Raw genomic sequence first — 18,727 nt, 5'->3', positions numbered from 1 at the left:
TCTCCAGTAGAGAAAAACCACCCATTTGACCAGATCTAAAACAAGCATCATGATTCCCTCTGACTCTTGTCTCTTTTTGGAAAAGCACAACATCTGTGAAAGGAGGGACTTCAAGAATAGTTATCTCTACCTCAACATCTTGAGATTTTAAGGGAAAGGGCTCTATTCTTCAGAGATGTCTGTGGGCAGCTCCCCAGAACACAAAATCAGGTCTTCTAAGAATAAAAATACCTATATTAAATGACATTTTAAAACCTTTGCTTTGGGCTGAATTCACATGATATTTGCAATTTTTCACATGATATTTGGGAACACAGTGTAACAAATTCTTCACTACACTATATTACCAATTCTTTTTGTGATTTCAGAGAAGCATGTTTTAATGTATTATTTTAGAATCATAAAATGGAAGAAAGAGCCTTATGACAACAATCCAGGGCCATGTATGTCATGGCTGCATCAGGCTTTTTAGTTAAGTAATCCCCTGAAAAAAATTACCACACCATAAAAGTGAAAGATAAGTCAGAGGAGAATTTAAATAAAGAAACAAAAAATTGCTGTAGTGGACAAATAGGATTTGCACAATAGTACACTAGAATACCACAGAATAACAAAGACAATACTTAAAAGCAGAAGGAACGAAATTGTACCATCCGTTAATAAAAACCTGAGCCTTGTCAAAGTACCTTTAGGGTTGCACATGAACACTGTCTCAAGTGTCTTTTCCAGTATGTCTGTCACTGCCTAGAAATGCTTCAGAAGAATAGCCTACTGAGACCTATAATCTTCAGTCAAATACAATTATTACAAATGTGTTTGAAAACATAGCTGAGCTTTCAAAATCTCACCACATATGTTCTACTGTATTGCAGAAGTCTCAATCTGATGTCATGACCTATTAAGCTTTAGACAAGGAAGTTCAAATAAATTTAAGGTATCTGACTATTTTGTAAATGACATTTAAAGAATAAAGTAATGCCAAAATAAATTCTGTTGTATCTTTGTCAGGGTTTTTGCAAGGAATAATTTCTTCCAAGACTCAAACCAACAGTTTAATTGTCTACATATCAATAACTAATCTGAGTACAGTTTATAGATGAACAACATCATGGCCTGAAAAACATAAATGATGATGTACTTGCCTCCAAAAATAAAGGTAGTATAAGAAATATGTGTGAAGTCTAGAAAAGATTCAATAACATCAAGACTATAAACATAAGAATGACTTATTCTAAATTATTTTTAATTATTTGAAATTCCAGTAAAATATCTAAGATATCCAATATTTTGCCTTGTTGTTTTGACTGATTTCTGCCAAATGTCTTCCTTGTGATGATTTGTGTAATGATTTTCCATTATGCTAGGTCTTCCAGATTTCAAGTTTGTTTTTTTTTTTTTTCTCAAGAAATTTGCAATGCCATGATACTTAACCTCTGACTGCAAAGATGTATTGGAACCATAGCAACATATCTCTTTGAACCCTTGCTTGGTTTTCAAATAAAAAAATATCATAAATCCATTTCTCCTTCTACTGTTTTACAATAACTACATGCAATTTGACATAATTTTTGCCTGTAATTTGTTTATGGAAACTGTATCTATTGTGCTACAACATCTGTTTTTCAGTCAGGTCCAGCTAATATCCAGTTTTCCAGCTGAGTTGATTCAAACACTAATGAGGTCAAATTCATTTAGTGGTCATCTGCATTAACCCAATCCCAAATTCAAGCTTTTTACTGTGCCTACCAATCAGAAAAAGAGAGCCTAATTTACTTTTGGCTACCTCTCATAAGAAAATACCAGGCCAGTATCTATGCATCACTGAAAAGTGAAATATATTTAGTTTAAAAAATGTATTTATTCCTCCTCAAAATGTGTTTTGCTGATCAAAACCTATGAACCTCATAAAAATTTATAGGCTTACAAGGAAAAGTAACTCCAAGATGTTGCTATGCTCTTGCACATAAACAGACTGCTGGCAGCTAATCTCTCTGATTATGCAAAGATGGAATTATAATATGAATTACTGATGGACTCGTGGGCTTGGATTGCCCACTTCAAAAAGACTGAATTCTTTTATGTTCTGTGACAAATGACCTACCTAGCTGTTCGGCCATGCAGTGGAACAAGCACAGAAACTGATGGGACGGTTGATACTTGTGAAACTTGGTCATAAAAAACCTCATCCACTCTGAGTGTTAGCAGATTGTGTCAAAATAATTAATGATATTTCCTTTGCTCAGCTGTATACTCTGTTTTCATTCATCACAGCCTTATAATATGAGAGAAAGGAAGAAAAATTGGATCATACTTTGGTGGGGAGCCTGCCAAATCATCATAAAACACATGCAGAAAAAAAAAAACTAGTTGAAAGATGTAATTAAAGGTATAGTCAGTGAAATGTAATGAAACTGAAAATGTTCCTCATCAGCCTCATAAACTCATATATTTTTAAATTATGCAAAGTTATGTAAGAGCTACATTAAAAATATTCCTTGGAATTGAAGAAATGAATGTAGAAGCCAGACTTTCCAGGTCTCATATGCCTCACAGGTATCCATGGGGCATTAAATAGGGACTTGTTTCCATCTAATATGTAAAAGAAATAAGCAAGCACTCACAAGCACCTATTTACTACTTCTGCTAATGATACAGTAATTTTGTTAGATCTCATACCAAAATCCATATCAAGGGGTATCAAAACTGCAATTCGTAAGATGATTTTTTTAAAAAAAAAATATTATTTTTCAGAGCTGTATCTGCATCCAGACTGCCTTCCTTATGATAGAGCATTTTTGTACAGAATCTTTTTGAGAAAAAAAATAATCCTGCACCCAAAATGACCAGCTCAGCTGTCAGTCACCCTTATTCCTGTGTTGTTGGCAGCAGGTATGGATCACCAGCTTTCAGTATTCCTCTTATTCTTATTAGCATTGAAGGCTGTTGTCAAAGAGAGGACAGTAATTATGTAGGCCTGCAAATATGGGATTGTAATTGCTTTAACATGCCACAGGTTGTACTAACCCTGTAAGGCCTCGTGAATGAGTTTTTTCAGGTTTGTTTTGTCTGAGCTTATTTTGGCCTTTTCTGACACTTTGTTTTAACTGCTTAGCTGTAACAGCCATTGTCTAGTTGAGTATTATATATTATATATTTCCTGTGCAATCTACTCTAGGTGTACCTGATTTAGTAGGTGGGCTGGACTAGATGATCTCCAGAAGTCCCTTTCAACTATAATAATTCTGTGATTCTGTGATTACCTCTTTTGTTTTAGTTTTGCTTTTCTTTGAACTGCTGTTTATAGTAGGTGCAATGCCTAGTGTTACACAGATTAATTTCTGTTAAGTAATAATTATTGATAAAAAGTATTCTATGCAGAATCTATTACCCTAAAATAACAATGGGATGTAGAGGAGTAAAAGCACAGGATAATAGCAGAAGTCTTGGAAGTATGAGCACAGGGTAATGCTGAAAGCCTCAGGGCTAAGAACAGGTTAACCATTGCCAGTTAATGATCATCAAAAGAGTGCAACCTTGTGAGCTGAATAGAATTTGTTTCAGGGGTTAACAAAGAGAGCAAAGAAGAGGTACTCAGATGATGTTGTAAACCACACCATGTAAATGTGGAAGTAGCCTGAAAATACAGAACAATTAAGAAAAAATAAGGTGTTCTCAATGTGTCAGAATAGCCACCAACATTGGGGAAGAAACTCCCACTACCAACAGCTAGATCTGGGTTCTATACCCTGGTGAAGGAGTTGGAATGCTTACAACTCACTATAACATCCTCAAAAGACCACTGATTATGTAAGCAAAACCACTTAGAATAGGTGTTATACAAAAGGTTTTGTATAACGATGTTACTGGTATTAATAGTGATTTTTTTTTTTCTGGATTAATTGGACAATTTAGACTAAAACTCTAAGTATCATTTTACCAGGACTACTGATAATAACTATTGCACTTTGACTAGATTTGTATTTTAATTGGAGTAACAATAATTTCTTGGTTTCACATAAAATATGGCCTGTGAAGACTACTAGTTGTAACATAAATCTACTTTTCAATTGTCACAAAGGAAGCTCATGCTCTCGTTATGGAATTTCATGAGCTAAGAAAAGATACTTTCTGCTCTTTCAAACTGTAAGATTTCAGCATCTGTTCAGCCAAAAGTAGTATCACAGCTTTAAAGAAAAAACTTTTGACAGATATCATTAAAATGTTGAGCAAAGCAACTATATAGGGGTCATTCCAACCCATATAGTTATTTTTAATGGTTATTCTAGCCCTTCAATATAGTTATTTTTCAAAGCTTGAGGGCCATGATCCTCTGAAAATGAAGCTTGTATAATGATAGTGAAGCCATGTTAATTCTCACAATATACAATACCACCAAAATACATCTTTGGAGTATGAGCTCTTTCTTTGAGCCAGTAGGACTTACTAAGTTCTTGAGGAAAGGCTGGAATGTTCTTAAGATGATAGCTGGAAATGATCAGTCAAAAAAAGGTTATATAATGTTGAACTTATTTTGCTTCTATGTTATGAAATGGATTCCTAAATGAAAAATACCCAGATTATTTTCTGTCTGAAGAAATAGAAATGTCATAAATAAACTGCTGGAAGCAAATTTGTTTGCTCTGCGGAACAGACTTTAATTTTCTCCATCGCTTTTATAAAAATTAATTGCATTTGCATGCAAATATATAGACCTTTTTGTGGATAGTGAGGTCATATACCTTTGTCTCCTTCACTTGATTAATTGCTTAAATGGCATATCTTTTACTACAAAATCTTATGAACATTGTCCCACACATTATTCATAAGTAAAATGGCTTAATAACAAAACAAAAAAAAAAAAGGAAAAAAAAAAACAACAAAAATCCCACCAAAAAAAAAAAAAAAAACACAAAAAACCAAACCAAACTACAAGCAAACAAAGCCCCAAACAAACGAACAAAACCTCAAACAAACAAACAAAACCACCACCACCATCAAAACATCTGGAAACAATGAGATATGGAAGAACTAGGTGTTATGTCCAAACGTGTTACACAGCTAGAAGTTGAATAATGATCTCTTAATTCAACACCTTTTCCAGAACTCAATCCAATCATATTTCACTCTCAGAAAATCAGATTCTAGTACAACAAATTTCTATTATGTAAAGTGCCGTTTCTTCACATATGTATGTGTATTTGTTTCTTTTGCAGACAGTTTCTTATCTATTCAGGTATTCATTCAAAAACACTTTATCCCAGAAAGTAAATGACTTGGTAGTTTCAGTAAACCTAGAGAAGTGGTAAGTATATATAACAGAAATTCAAATCTTAAATGAAAACTTGGATAATTTCGTAATCAAACTTAACATAATATTACAAGAAAATGTGGAAATGAATTGCACATGAGTCAAAAGTATGCTATAGTCAATTACATCAAATACATAATTAATATTCTCTGCTGGTTGTTTTCTGTTATTTTGGGGTTTTTGTTTGATTTGAGTTTTTTTAAGTTAGTCTTGATATCTCAGCAGGTACCAACAGGTGTGTGCAGTGTTCTGTCAAAAGTTGTCTGAGGATAAAATTTTTGAAAAGGTATAAGGGAATCAGAAATGCAGATTGTATGTGGGAGATTACATTGCACAACTTTTATTCTTATTCCCCCTGAAGAATATTGACCCAAATCATCATTTCATAATTAAAGTGAGGTAAATTCTGTATGTTTTTGGTCTGTCATGTGAATATGTCACTCAGGCACCCTAAATATTACCCACAATTCACTGATAATAAACAAGAGTATCCTTATCAATGTTTACCCAATAAGTCTGTCAACAGAGCCCCAGAATTCTGATACTTACTCTTCAATGAGAAATAAGAAAATATAAACTGTAAACAGTCCATTAAATAAAAAATCTGTTTAAAAAAAATTAATAATTCATAGTATGACATTATTTCACAATTTGAAATGTCTGCTGCTCCTTAATGCAGAGCAAGAGAGTAGATAGAAATGAATAGTCTAATAAGGTGATGTATTACTACCGCTATAATTCACCTGGGGAATCATATGCAAGATGTAATGATGATGGCGAGTTGAGTGGTAACAGTGGATTTAGCTCTGAAACATATATTAGAATAAATTGAATTGATTATTTAATATCAAGCAAATTATATTAGTTATCAACCTCAGGTAATTCAATTGTGTGGATATGTCAAAATTAAACCTAAAATTCACCTGCCTACTTGACATCTTGACTTTCTCAAACATAAGCTATGTTCTAAACACACATGAAAATAATTAATTGTGAAGAAAAGGCTGCAAATGCAAATACTTTCTCTGAAACTGATTAGACTCTTTTAAAGAAATATTTTCTTCCCTCAGGAATTCATTACTTGGGCAAGGACATAAAGCTAAGTCCAACATTTATTTAGTCAGACAAGATATTATGTTCATAAAACAAATTGGGGGAAAGGGGACAGGCTCTAGAAGCAACTCTAACCATCAGCAAGAGTAGGGATGAAGTTACTCAGGGTCTTCATCAGCTTTTTATAATAACGGTAAGGTTCATTCTTTGGTTTCTTCTGGATTCATCATGGCTTCTATATTCAGAGAACAGGATTCAGAAAAATCCATTTTTTTCAGCAGTCGAAAAAACCTTTCATCCTTTCAAGGGAGACACAAGAATAACTGGTTTGGTGCATGATTTTCTGTCTGTATTGTGTCATTCCAAATTATTCTATCCAACTCTTGAAGCCATATCTGCAAAAGTTTATTCTGTCACAAGCCTACTTAGTGCTGGTCCTGTTGTCTAACATTTGCAGCAAAAGAGTTCATGCAGTCAGCAATACATCCTGATTCATTCAGTTTAGCACCTGTTTCCAGAAGAATACTAAAATTCTTCTGCATGGAAGATGAGGAGAGCATAGTTTACAAAAGTCTGTATGGAAAAGGACTACATTATATAGATATATAGATAACTTTCCTAAAGAAGCCTGCTTCATCCAAAAAAAACACCTGATTTTAAACAGGAACTTCTCTGTGTTTGTTCTCTGGAGAACATGTTTGTCCATGGTTACTAATTTTGTTCATAGGACTTGATATGTGAGGTGGCAGTGCAGAAGGATGAAGATCTGCTCACAACAGATGGGATCACTTGTGTCTTCTAATCCCATGGAAGCCCTAGGAATGTATATATAAACTGTATAAAAATTACTTTTAGTTGGAAAGCAACAACAATTATTTAAATTAAAGTTTATATAATAGTTAATTTTTTTTCTTGAGTCTACCTGCCATCCTAATCCCACACACTCCCTCAAGTTAACACTGAGATCAATGTAATTTTTGCCTGAATAAGGAACATAAAGTTTTGAGAGGTTATAGTATTCGTAAGTAAAAGAACAGTTACTTTGTGCAGAACTGTGAATTGTGCAACAGATTTACTGAATAGAACACATATTGCCTGAAGCTGAAGAGCTGATTATTTCCAATTGTAAATCAGATAATATTTAGCTGAGGATAACTTCAGATTTTAGAGATCAAAAAGTCATTAGGGGTTAAAGATAGGTTTTAAAATATGATAAATTAAGTATCCAAGATAAACAGGGACCCAATTTCTGTTCCTGCTCCAATGATGTGACTGACTGGAAGCATTTAGCTTTTACACATTCTGAGCCTGGCCTGGAAACATGTTATATATTTGTTGCCCTCTTGTACTGAACAGAAGGAGAGAAAAAATGATGCTGTTAAGCCTCAAATCACATGCATATATATATGGAAAAACCGGTCAAATACTTATGTTCCAGCTTGTGTAGGTTAAATAGCAATAGATTTGCAAGGGATTTGGAAAGTTCCACTTAGTATAAGTACAAGAACTTGTCTCTAATATCTTTATTTTGCTTGTTAAATCCACTCAGCATCCCTTGGAAAAGAACAGACTGTCAATATACAGCAACCACACAGTGATATAAACAGTTTAAATTTTTTTAAAGCTGGCTACCTATCTACAAATGAACTACTGCCTATTACCTAGATACAGACATTAATGTTCCTTTCTACTTTCCTGTTGTTGAACTTTGCATCCTCAAGGCTACCTGTGCTTTGGTCCCTGTTGCTATCACCATCCACAGAGGGTAAAAAAGTCTTTAATAGAAAGAGGTAAATGAGAAAGAGAAAATTTGCTACTCTAAATGGGATGTTCCTATTCTCACTCCATCAGAGGTGTTTGATCACTTCTCAATGCATATCAGACTATTTTGGCATGAAAGATATTTCAAAATTGTTATTGAGGTCCAGACATCCATTTTTCACATGCCCATAATGTCTTCCTGACTGTTTTCCCACTTTTGTGTTTATGCTACAGGACTATGTTGACTGAAAGCTTTGCAGTTAAACATGGCGATTAGTTCTTTCTCCTCATCCATTGGCTTATTTTAGGCAATAGGCAGCATAGTATCAGCTGTGTACTTTCAGAATCATATCTCAGAACTGTGAAATAGCTACCTTTATCTTGAATCAACCATCCACTTTCTACCACCTCTTCTATTTTTAAGACTTTCTCTTTTAAATTCCAGAGTTCACACCTGCTCCTGCCACTTCCTGAAATGTTGCATTGCTGTTTTTATCATGCATAAAACCAAAATAGGCTACCATCTTCTGTTTTTTATTCTAGCTACTAAAACAAATGTCTTCTCTTAAAAGCATAGAATAACAGGATAACATCATACCTGTGGCTGTAGTGTTGAAATATTCAATAGGTTTCTCAAAGAGTAAGTCTCAAAAGTCCACAGAAAAACCTGCCTGCAAATGTGTGCTTAAACTACTGTGGACCATAGCTCAAACAAATAATGCAGAGCTGATCCATCTGCATCTCATGCCATATGCCAGTTTCTCTACTTAGCATGAGCTAGGGAGTAGATCTATTAGAGATTAAGTCCTCAGTAAACTTTTATCAGATTATGGTATCACCAGAATGCAGTATGTGAAATGAAAAGAAACTTTTTTACATTGGCTACACTTTGTATCTACATGGTGAGAAAGAAGGCAGCAAAATGTCATGGTCCTAGATCATTCAAATGTAAGCTTAGATCAGCTCAGTTCTTCATAAACGAAGAGCTTGAGGCCCCTGTATCATCTATTTTTCTTTGCTCACATCACTATCTATCTTTAGGCTTATGTATCTGACTTTATGATGAAATTTCAGTAATCAAAACTATGGGGTTTATTCACACTGTCTACCATAATCATTTAACCAGATCATTGTGTTACACCTCATCTAAGTTTAATTTTAGACAGTCTGGTTTGAGTCAGCATTCTGACCTCCTTATGTAGATGGTTATGGCTGAGCTAGTTATCCTTCATAGCACTCTCTCTCTCTCTCCACACTCTCAGCAAAGCAGAGAATAACTAATTTAAACTTTTATGAGTATGAGTACCACAAAAATTTAAACTCTTGCAAGTTTGTGGAATCATGGAATTGTTGACTGGAAAAGTGCTCTGTACTTCATCCTTCTACTTGAAGCACGACTATCAACAGTCAAGCTCGATTTGCTTATTGAAGTCCTAAAAACCTCCAGAGATGGAGATTCCTTAACTTTTATTAAAAATCTGTTCTTATATTGCACTGCATTTGTAGTCAATATGTCTGTTTTTACTGTTCCAAAATAGGTCTGTGGTATTTGAAAATGAGAGGTTTGGGATATTAATTGCTCATATAAATACGGGAAAAAAAATCATTAATTCAGTGAAGACAGTAAAATTGGATTGGATTTTCACAACACCTCAGCTTTAATGAAACAAGGTCATTATACCTACCTTGATAAGAAGTACATTTATTTACAGAATACATGCTTCAGGAAACATTGAAATATCCTTCAAATTCTAATGCTAGTGCAAGATATTGTTATGTGTACTTCCATTCCATTTTCAAGTATTTGACCATTTGTTGTTGTTTTTGAAGAAGTAATTCCTCAGTTTAGTAAGTTTCAAAAATGGGATGTTTTACTGACCTTCAAAGTATTTTTTTCTGTAACTTATTTACACCATGCTGCTGAGCCCCTGTAGCTCACATTTATTATTTCTTTCGTTTCTCTTTCACAGTCTTTTTGTAATTTTATGTGTTACAAGTGCTCAAATACCAAAATAATAAACCCAGTGTAAAATCCAATGAGACTAGATTTTTCTCAACAGTAATCAGGAGTCCAGTTTTTCACACAGTTTCACAAGAAGGAACAATTTATTTATTTCCTTATCTATTTTTTGAATAAAAGGGCATTTGGAGTTTGGAAGGACCCATAAGCAAATGGCTAAATGTTTGGGGATTTTGGCTCTAATTTCTAACACTCAAACAAATTTGTTCTTGTGTTTACATAAACATAAAGCACCCCTAATCATGCCATTCTGGGAAGTTATACATAGAACAGTTTTATAGCCACATGCACGAAGGATATAGCATAATTCAGGAGCAGCAGCTGTTCCCTTTGCTAGCCAAGCTATTTAAGCAGCGTTTGCTCCTCAGTTCATTTTTTCTTAGTGTGATCCAAACACAGTGACAGAAAACAATAAGTGTCTTGGCTGACATAAAGCCTGGGTTTAGACCGAACCACACTCTTCTGCCAAAATTAAGTGTTTATACGAAGTTGTGGTTTTGGCTTTTCTTCTCAAGAACAGTTTGGAGATTCCATTTCAAAACAAAAATGCCTACAAGGGTCTTATCCAAATTAAGAAAGCTATTGATTTTTAAGTACCATTGTCTTTCAAGGACTGCTAAAGAGTTTTGTAGTTTTCTTTGACTTACTAGCTGCAAAGACTAATTTTTATTAGAAGGTCATTTTCATAGAGACCAACCTAGTGGAAATGAAACTGTTTCATAACATCTTTTGTGTCCATTTTGGTTAATGAGCCTAAAAAGTCCTTAAGCGTTAATGGCCTAATCACCCTCTCACTGTAGTCAACAATTCAAAAATAAATAGAATCATCATGGATGTTAATTGTAATAAGACTCCCTGAATAAAGCTACTGTGACTAAAGAGTTCTCCCAAAAGGGAGAAAAGAAGAACAGGTTAAGGAAAGCCTCAGTTCTTAAGCCAACTGGAAATACTCACTACAGTAGATCTAGTTCCCGTCTCTTGTCATGAACTACAAGCTAGTATGTCAAGAAAGAAATCAACAGCAGAAAAAATGGAAAAGAATGAGATGATAGGGTGAAAAAGGAACATAGGATGGGAGAGTCAAACTCCAGACAGAACATTTTCCTGATTGTTTGAAAGGGCTTCACGGAAGCTGACTGTTGGAGATCTGCACCCTTGCATGTCCTGATAACATCAAGAAGCAACCTGATTACAAAGAACAATTTAAATGAACTTAGCTGTATTTATATGTATTTATATTTATATGAAAAAACTGATTATGTAAAGTTTATAATATGCTTTGAAAACAAAAAGCAGTAGATAAAATGAATTTAACTAATACTTTAGACACAGTAGTCACTACAGTTACAAATGTTTTTTTCATCCTGAATTTTTGGTCCCAGGAGTTGCAGCTTTCTGAAAGTTTTTACGCTTTAGGCAGATGCTACATATAGTCTGACTGAGCAAAGACAATTGTCTGTTTTTAGTCAGTCTTCATAAAGACAGAGATCAAGAAAGACCTGTGCATATGTAGTCTGACCTCCAGTATAACACATGACATAGCATTTCAAACAGCATTTCCTGCTTTCAGCAGAGTGGCAATTGAACTATTTCTTCTCTTTAGAAAAAGGCACTTATCTCAATTTAGGTTTTTTGTTTATTTGTTTTTTCCAGACAACAAATAATGTCTGCAATCACATTTTAATAGGAACCAGGTAAGAAAATACAGTTTTCCAGTTAAAAAAAAAAAAAAAAATCTATATATACATATATATAGATATAGATATATAGATATAGAAAATATTTATCAGCTCTACCACTGAAAGAATTAAAAACTGGGCTCAGAAATTTGGAAGTAATAAATTCTTTAGGAAGTGCTAGGAAACTTCTTCTGATTTCACAAGAGTATACAAGTTTTAAATGGATGCAGTACTCTCATTCTGGCTTCTACTCCCCTCAGGTAAAACATAAAATAAACCAGGAAAGTGCTACTTCAAGGAACCTATCTGCAGAGTAACATATACATAGAGCTAGAGAGCATAACAGTTTGAGGGAAAACTGTTTTCTACCAGTTTTGGAACACTAAAATTTAAGGTAGATTTTTGTGTTAGCATCAAATTTTGGAGGTAATTCTCATCTCAAGTACTGAAAAGGAAATAGACACAGTTGAAGATGCTTTATGAATGGTGACTCCCCCAAGTACAATTAACCAATTCTAAAGCCTCTATCAGAGACCCCGCTTATTAGGCATAGATGCCTATATAGCTGTATTAAAGACATATTGAGAAGAATCATACTGTGGCTGAAGCTTATCATGATTTGTGTGTTTCTTACTTGTAAACAGCCCCTGGATATTATCACCAGCGTCTAGAGCTTAGAGAATTGTCATCTCTACTGCAGAGAGTCTAAGTAGCAGTCCTTGGAAATTATGGAATGAAAAGCATGTCATAAATTCTGACAAAATAATGCACTGCAGATAAGTATACTGTGAAGGACAATAATGAACAGATACCAGCAACAATGGGCTAAAAAAAGATTTGAACCTACAAAGACTTGCATTTGCTCTGGTGAGTAGTATGTGAGTGGGAACATGGGAGTAAGTATTTCTTCTCTATAACAAATGCATTCAGAATCAGGCTATTAGTTTTGTAGTTAATGGACACAGCTGCTAAAAGGCACCTAATAAAACTAGCATTGCTCAGACACAGGCCACTAAATTAGCTTAGTTAACTGTCTCACCCTCTCAATTAGATTGAAAGAAATCTATACTTCTAGAAAGGAAATATATAGTAGAGTCACTGATTAAAATCCCATTTCACAAAGCATTTCAGCAAGTGAGTAGTCTGAAACACCTCCTTAATTTCTACTGAAGTTAAAGGAATTTTTTTATGTTCTCTAGGGCTTTTCTGAACAGTTGAGTGGTGATAATATTAAAACATGTACCACAGACAAAAAAAAAAAAACCCACACCAAACAAAAACCTTGCTATATAAAAGGTCTGATTTGCAAGGCACTTATGTTCACATGTACTTCTGCTTAACCTCAGAAGATGGAGAAAAATAAATAAATAAATAAATTAAATAAATAAACAAAATTACAGTTTTCCAGGACACCAGTAACAGAAAAATACAGAAACTATTCTAAGATATTGCTTTATGATATAATATACACATTGTGAAATATTACACACAATTATGCATTGGGGTTAGGCATATAACCTTGAATTTGTCACTCACTGTCTATACAGTGAGTGCTCAGACAGGCTTAACACTTTCTCACTCTCATTCTTGTCATGAATTTATTATTAATTTGTTCTATGGGGATCATTTGCTAAGATTAACAAGCAATATCAAAGCACTTTTTAAAATAAATAAACTTTGACTAGTGTTCTAATCACTAGAAATAATGGCCAAGAAACAACTATAAAGAATTATATATTCTAGGGCATAATTTCATATACCATGGATAGAGACATAAAACTATCAGAACGCAATAAAGTAAGATACCGGATTTCTTTCTGATCCACATGCAAATCTGTATGAAATAAGTATTAATGGAAGTTGGAGATAGCAGCAATGTAAGTGACTTCAAAGAATGAAAGTCATCCTTTCCTTAGCAACTCTTGCGTGCTGTATTATTTTTCTCTTTTTTTTTTTTTCATTTAGCTTGTTTTGTGGCATGAGTTCTGAAATTGAGCAAGTATGGTAGTCTGTGCACATCTGCCCAGACCACACAACGTTATTTAAAAGTGTTTTAATAGCTACTCTCAGTAAAAAGAAAGGAAAACTACACCTCTGAATGTGCAGAGCATGAAGACATTTAACATGAAACAGATGAGACATAGAGAGGGTTTTTTTAAGCTGTTTTTGCCTCAGGCTTCTCTGTTGGGAGAGGATACAGAGCTAAAAAGATATGTGGCTGTATTTGTAAGCTCATTTAAATCACAAAAATAACTCGCCATTATTTTCATAAGCTATCTCATAAAAATATTGTCCCAGAAATCTGGTTTTAGTTTGCTTTCAGTTAAGAGATTTGCATCTCATTGAAACTGGTGTAGCATGATATATTTGGAATCTACATCTTAATAAAGATGCTATTTCTGATATTTGGGAGGGCAAGTGAAAATATAGAAATTTTAGAATATAACTAATATATATTTCGTATACATAGGCTACATAGAAAATATAGTTTTATATAAAATAAATGGTCTAATATTCATCCAAAGTTAGACATACAGAGGTCAGGTCCATGAAGGACACGCAATATTTACCCAGATAAACGGCAAAATGCTTTCCAATTAAATGAAGTATGAGGTAATGGGTTGTATAGAGAGAATGCAGGAAGTGAAGGGAAGAAATGGAAGAGTGGACAGACAGGGATATGACAGGGAATTAATAATTTCTTGGATGCACAGACAGAAACAAATAGATTAATATAAACACATATTAGGAGAATAAAAAGCCTTAAAGAACCTGTTTATTCCATAATCAGGTCATCATCACATGAAAGTTTGTTACCTGGGTTCCAGTGCTGTCTCCAGAAGCATTTGCAAGAGTAGCTGTAGGGAACTCGGTGTTGCCCTGAGTGGAACACAGCTGTTGGTATGGAAGCTCTTCTTTTCTTACAGAAAGAATAATAGAAAGCATGTGATAGAGAGGGGCCTATAGAACACAGGCAAGAATAAAGAAGGTATGTGTAAAGATAAAAGCTAATAATAAAAATTAGAAAAAAAAAAAAATCTGGATAAGTGTGAACCCTGAGGGAGTTAATTTTCACTGCTTCTCTGTTCTGGAGAAAAATATTTTACCCCTACAGATTCAAGACGTAAAAATTCTGGAGACTCAACCCTACATCTCACCTACATTTCGTTACCAAATTTCAAGTTGCGTATGTTTCCCTTGAAAACATAATATTTTCTGACTTGTGAATGCTGAATCTGCTATTTTAGCTATGCTTTATTAGAAGCTATCTACCTTCTTACCTAGTCTTGATTAGAAGCTAAAGGATAGATGTTTCTATGTATTTTTCTATGTCCTATTTCTGTGTGTTAGACACCAAAGTTTCACTATCATAATTTATCACATTTAAAGCATCATGTCATCCTTTTATTCCAGGAGCTTTCCACTGTCAGGCCTAGACTTCATGACCAGGAGGAAGACTTAAGAGTAATATTGACTAAACCGACTACAGATGGCAAATAACCTCTATGTATTCATCTGGAATTTCATGAGTATTTTGAAACTAATGAGAAACAGAGAACAGGAAGTAAATCCCCATAGAACTGAGCTTCTGGTAGTCCACTTGCACTATTTATTTAGACTACTCCAGGTAGCACTATCTAGGACAATGCCTGAACAAACATCTGAAATATTACTTCAGGCACCACACCAAAAACCAGAACTGTTCTGCACAATTTGTCTACTTTCACTCTGAATAGTCCTTTACTACCTAGGGCTTTTCACCCTCAAGGATCACTTCTTTCTCTCATGCAGCTTCTGGAGTTTGAAACAGTTTTGTGCTATATAAACACTCCTCTGGTTGGCTGAAGTTCAACCATCAAATTGTTTCAAACATATTCAGCTGAAAATGCACAGAAACTGATAACCATATGATCACCACAAAGCTGGTTAAGGGTTTGGAGAGGAAGGCACGTGAGCACCAGTTAAAGTCGCTAGGTTTGTTTATCCTGAAGGAGACTGAGGGGAGACCTCATCACAAAACCTGAGGGAATGTCAGGAAGATGTGCCAGGGGAGGTTTAAGTTGGACATTCTTCACCCAGAGGGCAGTGGAGCACTGGAACAGGCTCCCTGGGGAGATAGTCACAGGCCCAAACCTGTCAGTGTTCAAGAGACAACACCCTCAGACATAGGGTATGAACTGTGGAGTTGTCATATGCAGGGATAGGAGTTGGACTTGATGATTCTTGTGGGCACCTTCCAACTCAGGACATTCTATGGTTCCATGAATCTATGATTCTGTGATAAGGATGAGGAGTTCTGTACGGCCAGGAGAACTGACTGTGATGTAGCATGGGTGCAGCTGCTGTGTTGTAGAAGTAGGCACCGTAGGCACCATAGTTATCAGTCACTCTCTACCAGGTGCCTTTAGAGAGGAAGTAAATATAATCAACCCATATTTTTCTTTAATAATCGGTATAGTCATAGTACATGTGTCCAGTTAGAAGCACATCTTTGGTTTATGAGATCTACCAATGAATCAGCAATGGATTTCTAAGAGTTAAAGGAAAAGTGAGCAGTAGTGCAGAAATCTAGGGCTGAATACAACAATCCAGAAAGATGAAAAGCAGAAGATTCAAATGCCTTTGTTATATCAGTTATTGCAAGCTGAATGTACCTGGAACAGTTCCATGGCACAGAGACCAAGCAGTGTGAACTGGTCTAGAACCTGTTACATACATCTTATCCCACCAGACAGGATAGCAGCATGCAAGCTGTCTGTTGAGAAAGCTCTGTGACCTGTCATAGCCCATGATAGGTGCTGAGGAAATGTTCAACACAGGACCAGTCTGCTGGTTTCCAGCATAGGTTATTGGGACCTAGGTTCTGGAAGGATCAAGAATCACCTCTCTGGGAACTAAAGCAAAAGTGGACAAAGAGATTCTGACAAAACTCAAATGTAGAAATGAAACATGCAAGGGGAGAAAGAAGGGTCAAGTGACCTGTGAGGAGTACAGTGACACTGTCCAAGCATGAAGGAGTAAAGGTAAGAAAGTCAAAACTCACCTGGAGTTGAATCTAGCAAAGGATGTGAAAGGCAGCAAAAAGGGCCTCTACAAATATATCAACAGCAAACAGAAGACAATGGAAACTGTGAATCATCTGATGAATGGATTAGGAGTTGGGGTGGCAAAGGATATGGACAAAGCTGAGTTAATGCCACCCTTGCCTCAGCCTTTTTCTTTTTAACTCTGGGAGTGTTCAAATGCTGGAACAGACTATCCAGAGAAGTTGTGGAGTGTCTGTCTACGGAGACGTTCAAAACCTGGTTGGACATGGTGCTGAGAAGCTCTATCTTGCTCTGAGGGAACATTGGCCTAGATGATCTGAAGAGGTACCTTCCAACTTCAGCCATTCTATGCTTCTGAAACACTGTGATTCTGTGACTTTTTAAGTATTTCTTGAGTTACTAGAGAGGATAAAGCCAATATAATTGGCTGTTCATAGTATCTGATTACCCTACATAGGAAGTCATTACACTTTTCCAAACAGTTAAAAAAATGAGAATTTAAAAAGAAAAAAAAAAAACTTACTAATGAAGATTAATCACTCTATTTGGACTTGTTCTGAATTAAAGTGACAATGGATGAAGATGGTGGTCACCAAAAATAACAAATTCATTATTTTTAATTTTAAAAAATCTTAATATAAAAAATAATTTAAAAAATGAAATCAACATCCAATGATCCTGCCATGATACAGCATTTCTGACTTTAAAATTGACTTCTGTGTTTGCATATTTATTTTTAAACATAGGATCTGGATCATTCTGAAAGTTATTCCTGTTACACTTCTAGTTCATGCAAATGATCTACAGCATGTTTTAGGAATAATAACTTCCAGGCTTCTGCTCAGGAAATAGAATAACAAGAAATAAGAAAATGAAAGAATAAAACACATTTGTACATTGAGGGACAAAATAGAGATTTAAATTATTTGTTGATATTTCAAAAATCTAATGAAATTTTTACTTTTCAGTATGGACAAAAATTTTGAATGTAGTACCAAAGAGAAGATAAGAGTAGACAATTAGAAGATTCATGTCTGAAATGACAGTAAAATAAAAACATTTAATGTAGTCAAGGATGAAATTGCAGGTGTAATGGCAACTTTTTCAGTAAATACATCAAGGTAGAGGTAGTTCTAGGTAATCAAAGAACAGCATACACAGTTAATAAAAACAGATGATCTGGATAGTAACAAAACAGGCCTTAAAAGTATGCAAACTTTTAGAAGGTATTTGGAAAGAAAGAATAATTGGAGACATGAAGGCAAATGGTACTAAGGATAAATCATGTGAGCTGTATATCTTTCTTTGACACCTATTTTTCAGAGAAGTGAAATATAGTAGTTGAAACATGTCTGGACTTCAGTGAAGCAGATGACATGTTGCCACATGAGAAATTACTCACTGAACGTGAGAAGACAGCAATTCATAGGTAGAATTGATAGGTGGAAAATGAAGGTTACTGTAACAAAATCTTAAGGAACACTTTGAAAAATAAATGTCTTTACTATTTAAAATTTTTATTTAATGATATTTTCTCAATAAATCAGATCACTGAACATAACTAGCAACACAAATTTGTGAAACATCCTCTTGTCAGAGGCAGAGCACAGAGATGAGAGAGGAGAGGAAAGGAGAGGAGAGGAGAGGAGAGGAGAGGAGAGGAGAGGAGAGGAGAGGAGAGGAGAGGAGAGGAGAGGAGAGGAGAGGAGAGGAGAGGAGAGGAGAGGAGAGGAGAGGAGAGGAGAGGAGAGGAGAGGAGAGGAGAGGAGAGGAGAGGAGAGGAGAGGAGGGGAGGGGAGGGGAGGGGAGGGGAGGGGAGGGGCGGGGAGGGGCGGGGCGAGGCGAGGCGAGGCGAGGC

Source organism: Patagioenas fasciata, chromosome 1 (assembly GCF_037038585.1).
Source record: "Patagioenas fasciata isolate bPatFas1 chromosome 1, bPatFas1.hap1, whole genome shotgun sequence".
NCBI classification, from domain to species: domain Eukaryota; kingdom Metazoa; phylum Chordata; class Aves; order Columbiformes; family Columbidae; genus Patagioenas; species Patagioenas fasciata.
This window is presented reverse-complemented; position numbering follows the sequence as displayed.